Below are 7,384 nucleotides of genomic sequence, written 5' to 3'. Positions count from 1 at the left end.
CAAACGCCTACAAACACCTATAATCCCACCAAAATTCTTTCCGAGATGTACAAATTCCTACAGACTGTTTTACAGTCCTACTGTTTTTACACAAAATCCTGGATTAGGTCTGTCTCGCGTGCTACGGTTCGAGTTCATTCACTTTGGACCCTCGAACGCGAGCCGAACAGCAAAACCGGGTATAGAACAGAGCGGTTAGCGTGGTTTAATTGAAATTTGGGAGCGACGCCTCGCGATAGGTAGGTAACATCCGCGGCGCGAAACGTCGAGTTGGGTGTTATTTTATTCAGAAACGGCTCGATATAAATCAGCCCGGAGATGGCGGCCGAGTGACGTAATGTAATTCGGATCCGTTTCGTCCGAATACTTCCGCGTGTCTCGTTGTAAGCGAAGATCCGATCGTGAAACCTGTCGTAACGTCCAAGTTTCCATAATTAACCGTTTGCAATGGGATCAAGCGAGCCAGTCACGCTGGAAGATTCGCCTGAATTCTTTATATCATCCCGCTTCGCCTCTGTATTCAGCTTTAATCGGGTTAACGGAGCATGGAGGCATCTCCGAAATAGAGATCGTTATTAATTCAAGTCACTCTTAATACATACCGTGCCACCACCAGGAAAATCGTTACCAATCTCTCTCGCTACCTCTCTCTTTTCCTCTCTTTTGTTTCGCGTCGCGTTCCGTCCCTCTCTCGTACGTCACGCGGAACATGGAAATTTCATTTGCACAACCGACCGGCAGAGTTCGAAAGTTCATGCCTCCGAGCATCCTAAACGGATTCGGGGAGGTTGCCGTCGAGGCGTCGTCAACGGAGAAGAAATTCATCAATTTCGCCCGGGCGGAGAATAGAACCGACACGGGACGACGACGACGACGACACACGTGTCGCGTGACGTTTATTACGAAACCGTCGCGCGTCGCCGCTGTCCACCTTACATTTTTTTTTCTCTTCGTTATCCGTCGCGTCCTTTCCATCGCGATCACCCGATACGTTCTTCCCTTGGCATTTTCCCGTCGCGCGATACGTTCTTCCCTTGGCGACGCGATTCGGTCTGTACGATGTTTCAGCTGTTCGATTTGCAAATTTTCCGAATTTCCACATTCTTCCTAGTGATGTTTGATGGTGGTTCTTTTTTAACGTATGCTGGGTCGATAGAAACGATTTCGATGGCGATCGAGTTTCTTGCGGGACGTTCGCGTGAAAATGGACGACGGAAAAGGCCTGCACGGACCTCGAGCCAAAACGTCGGGACCGACTACTTCATTGATGAGATCATGCGACTAAAACTAGCGGAGTTCGGCACTCTCGTAGGCGCGTGGAGTGCGAGCAATAACGTTTGCTAAACTTTTCGTCGTTACATCCTCGAGCGTACCATGAAAAAGTCGCTGAGAAGTTTGTTCCAAATACCTTCCACTAACAGGCGAAGTTTTTTAGGTATCCGCCTTTTGGATTGTTTTGATTTTTGAAAACGTCTGAAAGGACCGAAGAATAAGATACACGTATTTTTTTATATTGGTCCCTTTTCATATATAGGGAGCGAGCGAGAGAGAGAGAGAGAAAGAGAGAGAGCGAGAGCGAGAGCGAGCGAGCGAGCGAGAGAGAGAGAGAGAGAGAGAGAGAGAGAGAGAGAGAGAGAGAGAGAGAGAGAGAGAGAGAGAGAGAGAGAGAGAGAGAATGTGAGATGAGGCGAGGCGAGGCGAGATGAGGTGTGAGTTTTTGTGTGTGTGTGTGTGTGTGTGTGTGTGTGTGTGTGTGTGTGTGTGTGTGTGTGTGTGTGTGTGTGTGTGTGTTTCTGCTGCAATATGCTATCTCCGAAGCTATCAGAGACGAAAGAAAACTTTTTAAGAAAAAGTTTCGTGATTTTCTATCGGCATATAAAATCTAGCCCTGAATTTTGTACAAAGTAATTTGTTTGTTAATAATAAGCTATTGCAGCCGAAACTCTAGGGGTTCGTTTCACCTGGTACGTATGAAAACGGGCCAACGGGTATAGAAAACTACGTGTATCTTATTTCTCGGTCCTTACCAACCTATTCAAAAATCAAAACAACCAAAAGGCGGATACCTAAAAAGCCTTTCGGTAAAAGCCAAGGTACTTGGCACGAAAGGCGTACAATGCCAGAGTACAGAATGAAGAGTACCAATACGACAAACGGATCAGTCTAGTCCCTTCCGATCGTTCCAGTAGCCACAAAACACCATCGACTAATCAAAGAAGAGTAGATCGCGCGAAAGAGACGAGTCGCGACGCGTGGGCTGGCTTTCGGGGCGAGCGACAATAATTTTTGCCTTCGGCGAACCGCGTCGGCTGGAAAAGAGGAAGGCATAAAACGACATTGCTCCGGATCGGCACGTGCCACTCGATAAATCTGTCGGCAGCTGACGGCCGCAGCCGGCTGCAACCGAGAACGCAACACGCCGCAACCTCCCGCCTGCACTTGCCCTTTCTCTCCGTCTCTCTCCTCTCCCCACAAACCTCCGTTCAACTTCTTTCAACCCTAGCACTCGTTTCCTTCTTCGCGCGTTCCCTTCTGCTCTCAAACTCAACTCGTCCCCCCCGGGTCCTCCGTAACGCCGTTTCGCCAGGCGACGAATATCATGCGAGGCGATCCCGGCACCAAAATATCGAGACACCCCCCTCCAAGCTTTTGTGTGTGTGTGTGTGTGTGTGTGTGTGTGTTTTCTCGAGTCTTGGGAGCAATGTTTAAACAAAGACGCTCCCGACGCTCTTTCTTTCGGGCGAAATTTGTTTGATTTCGTCGCGAATGGCTACAATGGTTTCCTCGAATACGCGTACGGGAAGGCATTTTTTTTTTTTTTTAAAGAAAAAAAGCAAATTTTCAGGTGGGATTCTTTTTGAAGATTGATTCCAAATTAAAGAAACTTTACTCGGTTAGATTGCAAATGGAAGCAAATAGCAATGCAATTGGAAGAAGGGCATTTTTTTCAAAAAAATTTTGATGTGGGATTCTATTTCAAAATTGATTCCAAATTATAGAAACTTTATTCGATTACATTGCAAATGATAGCAAATGGCAATACAATTCGAAGAAAGGCATTTTTTTCAAAAGGGCTTTTTTCAAAAAAATTTTGATGTGGGATTCTTTTTGAATATTGATTCCACATTATAGAAACTATATTCGATTACATTCCAAATGATATCAAATGGCAATAAAATTCGAAAAAAGGCTTTTTTTTTCAAAAAAATTTTGATGTGGGATTCTTTTTGAATATTGATTCCAAATTATAGAAACTTTATTCGATTACATTCCAAATGATATCAAATGGCAATACAATTCGAAGAAAGGCATTTTTTCCAAAAGAGTTTTTTTTTTTTTCAAAAAAATTTTGATGTGGGATTCCTTTTCAAAATTGATTCGAAATTGTAGAAACTTTACTCGGTTAGATTGCAAATGGGAGGAAATGGCAATAAAATTCAAAGAAAGACATTTTTTCCAAAATAAGGCTATTTTCTCAAAAAACATTTTGACGTCAAATTCTTTTTCAAAATTGATTCGAAATTGTAGAAATTTTATTCGATTAGACTGTGTTTCTATTAAGTTATAATTCAATCGTTTATTGCTGTGATCGTGAATACAAATAGCAATGCAATTCGAAGGCATTTAAAAAGAAAAAAAAAAAAAATATGGCAAATTTTAATGTGGGAATCTTTTTCAAAATTGGTTCCAAATTACAGAAACCATATTCGATTACATTGCAAATGAATGGAAATAGCAATGCAATTCCAAGAAAGGCATTTCAAAAGAAAAAGTGAAACTTTGATGTGGGATTCGTTTTCAAAATTCACTCCAAGTTATAGAAACCATATTCGATTACATTCCAAATGAATATAAATAGCAACGCAATTAAAAAAAAAAAGACATATTTCTAAAAAAAAGGCAAATTTTGACGGTGGGATTCTCGTTGAAAATCGATCCTAATCCTAAAAACTATATTCGATTAAATTGTATTTCTATTAGGTTGTAATTCAATAGTTGATTGCTGTGGTCGCGAATGTAAATAGCGATGTAATCGAATCATTTCCCGGATGATAATTCGCGGAGTAATTCGATTGTAACCGACCAAGGATTAGATCCACCGAAAACCAAATACTCGTTCCGTCCCAGGCGAATTTCATTGCTGACGTATAATCAATACGCGTATACAATTACGCCCACGGGAGACGAATGTATCAAATTTCGCGAAACGTTTCAGGATTACGTAATGAACACTCTGCCCTCGCGTTCCTTTCATATCTCCCGCGAAGACCGGCACGAAGGAAATTTCCCGACCGATAGTACCTGTAAAATCATCTGGAACTCGTAAAACCATAGGCACTCGTGAAAACTAGAGATCAACTGCCGAACGCACACGGGCACAACCGATTTGAAACCGATTTGAAATTAGTGCTACTAGACTTGGAATTAGACACTATCCTTTTTATTTATTTATTTTTTATTTATTTATATATTTATTTATTTACTTATTTATTATTATTGTATATTTAACGTCGCATGAACCTTTGGTTATTAGCGACAGTTTCTTATGAGGTTGTCTGCAATGTTAGATATTGGTCCATGTATGTATGTTTATTTATTTATTTTTTATTTATTTATTTATTTATTTATTTATTTATTTATTTATTATTATTGTATATTTAACGTCGCATGAACCTTTGGTTATTAGCGACAGTTTCTTATGAGGTTGTCTGCAATGTTAGATATTGGTCCATGCATGTGCATCTTTAAGTAGTTGGATTATTTTGTTTAACACGTTGATCGGCATGTCACCCATATGTGAGTGACAGTGTTTTTCACTCAAGAACTGAAAAGATTAATTCTGAAAGTTAGACGTGACAGGAGATGAATCCGAATGAAGTTCTTGAATTTTGATGTAATTACAAAACTAAATACCACGATAAATGTTTCATTACCTAGACACCGATAGTCTTTAAATAATACTTAATCTTAGCAGAAATTTTCAAGAATATTCGTTTGGCAGGCAACGTGTTAAGGAGGTATCCTGAATTAGGTCTGAAAAAAAAAACACAGTTTTTCGTGAATTTTTTTAGAATGGAAAGAAATAATCAATTCTATCGAACGTTTTATCAACAAGAAATATTCGAATTGAGTCGACTGTGACGCACATTTGTAGACCACCTCGCAATTAAAAGCTTCTATCGGCGGGAAAGATGCAGGGTCGTAATTTTGGTTTGACACAAAAAAAAAGAAAGAAAAAAAACCCCAAAAGAAATTTTCATTTTCATACATTTTTCTTCTACGCGACAAAGAAAAGCCCGTAAGAATGGTGAAATTACTGCAAGTTTGATAAAAAGAACGAGTTCTTTGGGTGAAAAAAGTCGGTTTAACTTGATAAAAAAGATGTTTAAAATTTTGTTGCGTCAAACCAAAATTACGACCTGCATCTTTCCCGCCGATAGAAGCTTTTAATCGTGAGGTGCTCTACAAATCACAGTCGACGCGATATGAATATTTCTTGTTGAACAAATTTCTACGGACTATTCAAATGTGTCTGAAAATAGGATAAAAAGTTCGGTAGAATTAATCGTTTCTTTCCATCGTAAACAAATTCACGAAAAACCGCTTTTTTGAAACCTTCTCGGTCAGGATAATACCCCGTTAAGTTTTCTTTCGTGCTCCACGCTTCCTTCGAACTAGACTCCGCTATCTTTGTTTTACCGAGATCCACGTCGCATCTAGGTCGCGTGCAACTAGTTTCAGAGTGGTTTGAAACCGATCGGTTGCGTCCTCGTGCGATCGGGCTAACCCTACGATAGATCCGTCTCTACGATCGACGAAATCGCGTTCGTTTTCCCGCGATCCAAGCGTCGAACGATCCAGGAGGTACCCCCAAGAGGCACACGTGTACGCGTAGTTGGTGCCGCAGCTTTCTTCGTTTGGCAGACAAACCAAGATGGCCGGGGAAGGTCCACGCGTTTCTTCGACCTACGCGTGGTGACGCGACGCCGACGCCGACGCCGACGCTCCGTTCCGAAGCTATTCGAGAGCTCCTCGGCTCGTCGATTTCACAGAATCGAGCTTCTGGAGCTTAATGATTCACCTGGCACGGCTACTCGAGACTCCGCCGACCATCTCGCGATATCCGATATGACGTAGATCGGGTCAAGCCGGGAGCGTTAATGGAAATGTACGGGGTGGAGATCGCAACTGAGATTTATTTATTTATCGACGTGCTGTCGCGTCGGACCTGTCCACTAGAACAATTCATTTCTAGGAAGGAAATGATTCATTTCCGGAGACTGTTCCAGATCCAGCAAACAGTTTGTAATTGTTTCGTTCTTCAGGGAACATTGAGTATTGTTTATTAAAATTTTTGCTGCGTTTCAGTTCGTTATATCGAGCAACGTATCGCGAGTGTTCCACGAGGGCCAGATGTACTCGTTTCCAAGTGGCCAGAGACGAACGAAAATCCTCGCTGTATCACGCGTCGGTTGGAACGGACTACACGAGCGTTACGTTCTCCGTCGCGTATTACGTATCGGCTACAAAACAACGAGTTACACGTATGTAGAGTACACGCTTAATCGATCAGCGCGTTACTTGCGTCATTGGAGCACCGGAGACACGCGCTCCGAGGCCTCTCTTTCCCCCGACGCAGTTTTTCTTTCTCCCTGATCGCTTTTCCGGCCGCGGGGAAAACGACAGAGAAAGCTGCACGGGGTTCCACGGAATCCATGGATTCCATGACTCGAATATTCGGCTGCTACCCAAACCTTTCTTTCCCTTCGTTAAACACCGGACTGCGTTTAGTTACTAAGAACGTGAAGTTTCATTTTTAACCGAGATCGAAAAGGAGTATGCTACTCGATTCAACATGTATATTTTTTTTCTTTTATTATTATATTTATTGCAAAGAATGCAATTGTCCACGCAGAGAATATCGATACTGGAAATCCCTGAAACCTCTCCGTTTAACTTCGACTTTGAAAAGGAGGATGCTACTCGATTCGACATATGTACATTTTTTCCCCTTTTTTTTCTTTATCGCAAAGAATGCAATTGTCCACGCAGAGAATATCGATACTGGAAATCCCTGAAACCTCACCGTTTAACTTCGACTTTGAAAACGAGGATGCTACTCGATTCGACATGTATATTCTTTTCTTTTACTTTCTTTTTTTTCTTTATTGCAAAGAATGCAATTATCGGCGCAGAGAATATCGATACTGGGAATCTCATTGCTGCGACCTCTTTAAAACTCATTAATAATTCCACTTGAATTTATTTTCTGTAACGCCACATATTCGTAACGAATGTATTTAATTCCTCGGTGAATATCCTTGTCGCCCACATATGGGCGACGTGGGGCTCAACGTGTTTAACCCTTGGCGCATATCGAGGC

At 41.7% G+C, this 7,384-nt stretch overlaps 1 protein-coding gene across 7 annotated transcripts in view; it reads right to left on the bottom strand.

The window, feature by feature from the left end:
- Positions 1 to 7,384, bottom strand: part of LOC128879831 (myocyte-specific enhancer factor 2) — a 92,141-nt gene that overhangs the window by 54,614 nt on the left and 30,143 nt on the right. The window contains exon 1 of one of the 7 annotated variants that reach the window (XM_054129345.1): positions 603 to 1,322. The exons of 5 other annotated variants lie outside the window; for them this stretch is intronic. The gene's annotated coding sequence lies outside the window, so the exon portion shown is untranslated. Of the gene's footprint in view, positions 1 to 17; positions 533 to 602; positions 1,323 to 7,384 lie in introns of those variants that run through there. One more of the 7 variants, XM_054129344.1, reaches the window with a different exon arrangement.

The sequence above is a fragment of the Hylaeus volcanicus genome, chromosome 7, assembly GCF_026283585.1.
Source record: "Hylaeus volcanicus isolate JK05 chromosome 7, UHH_iyHylVolc1.0_haploid, whole genome shotgun sequence".
Taxonomy (NCBI): Eukaryota; Metazoa; Arthropoda; class Insecta; order Hymenoptera; family Colletidae; genus Hylaeus; species Hylaeus volcanicus.
Note: the sequence above shows the minus strand (reverse complement) of the source record. Positions and strands in the feature narration are given on the sequence as shown.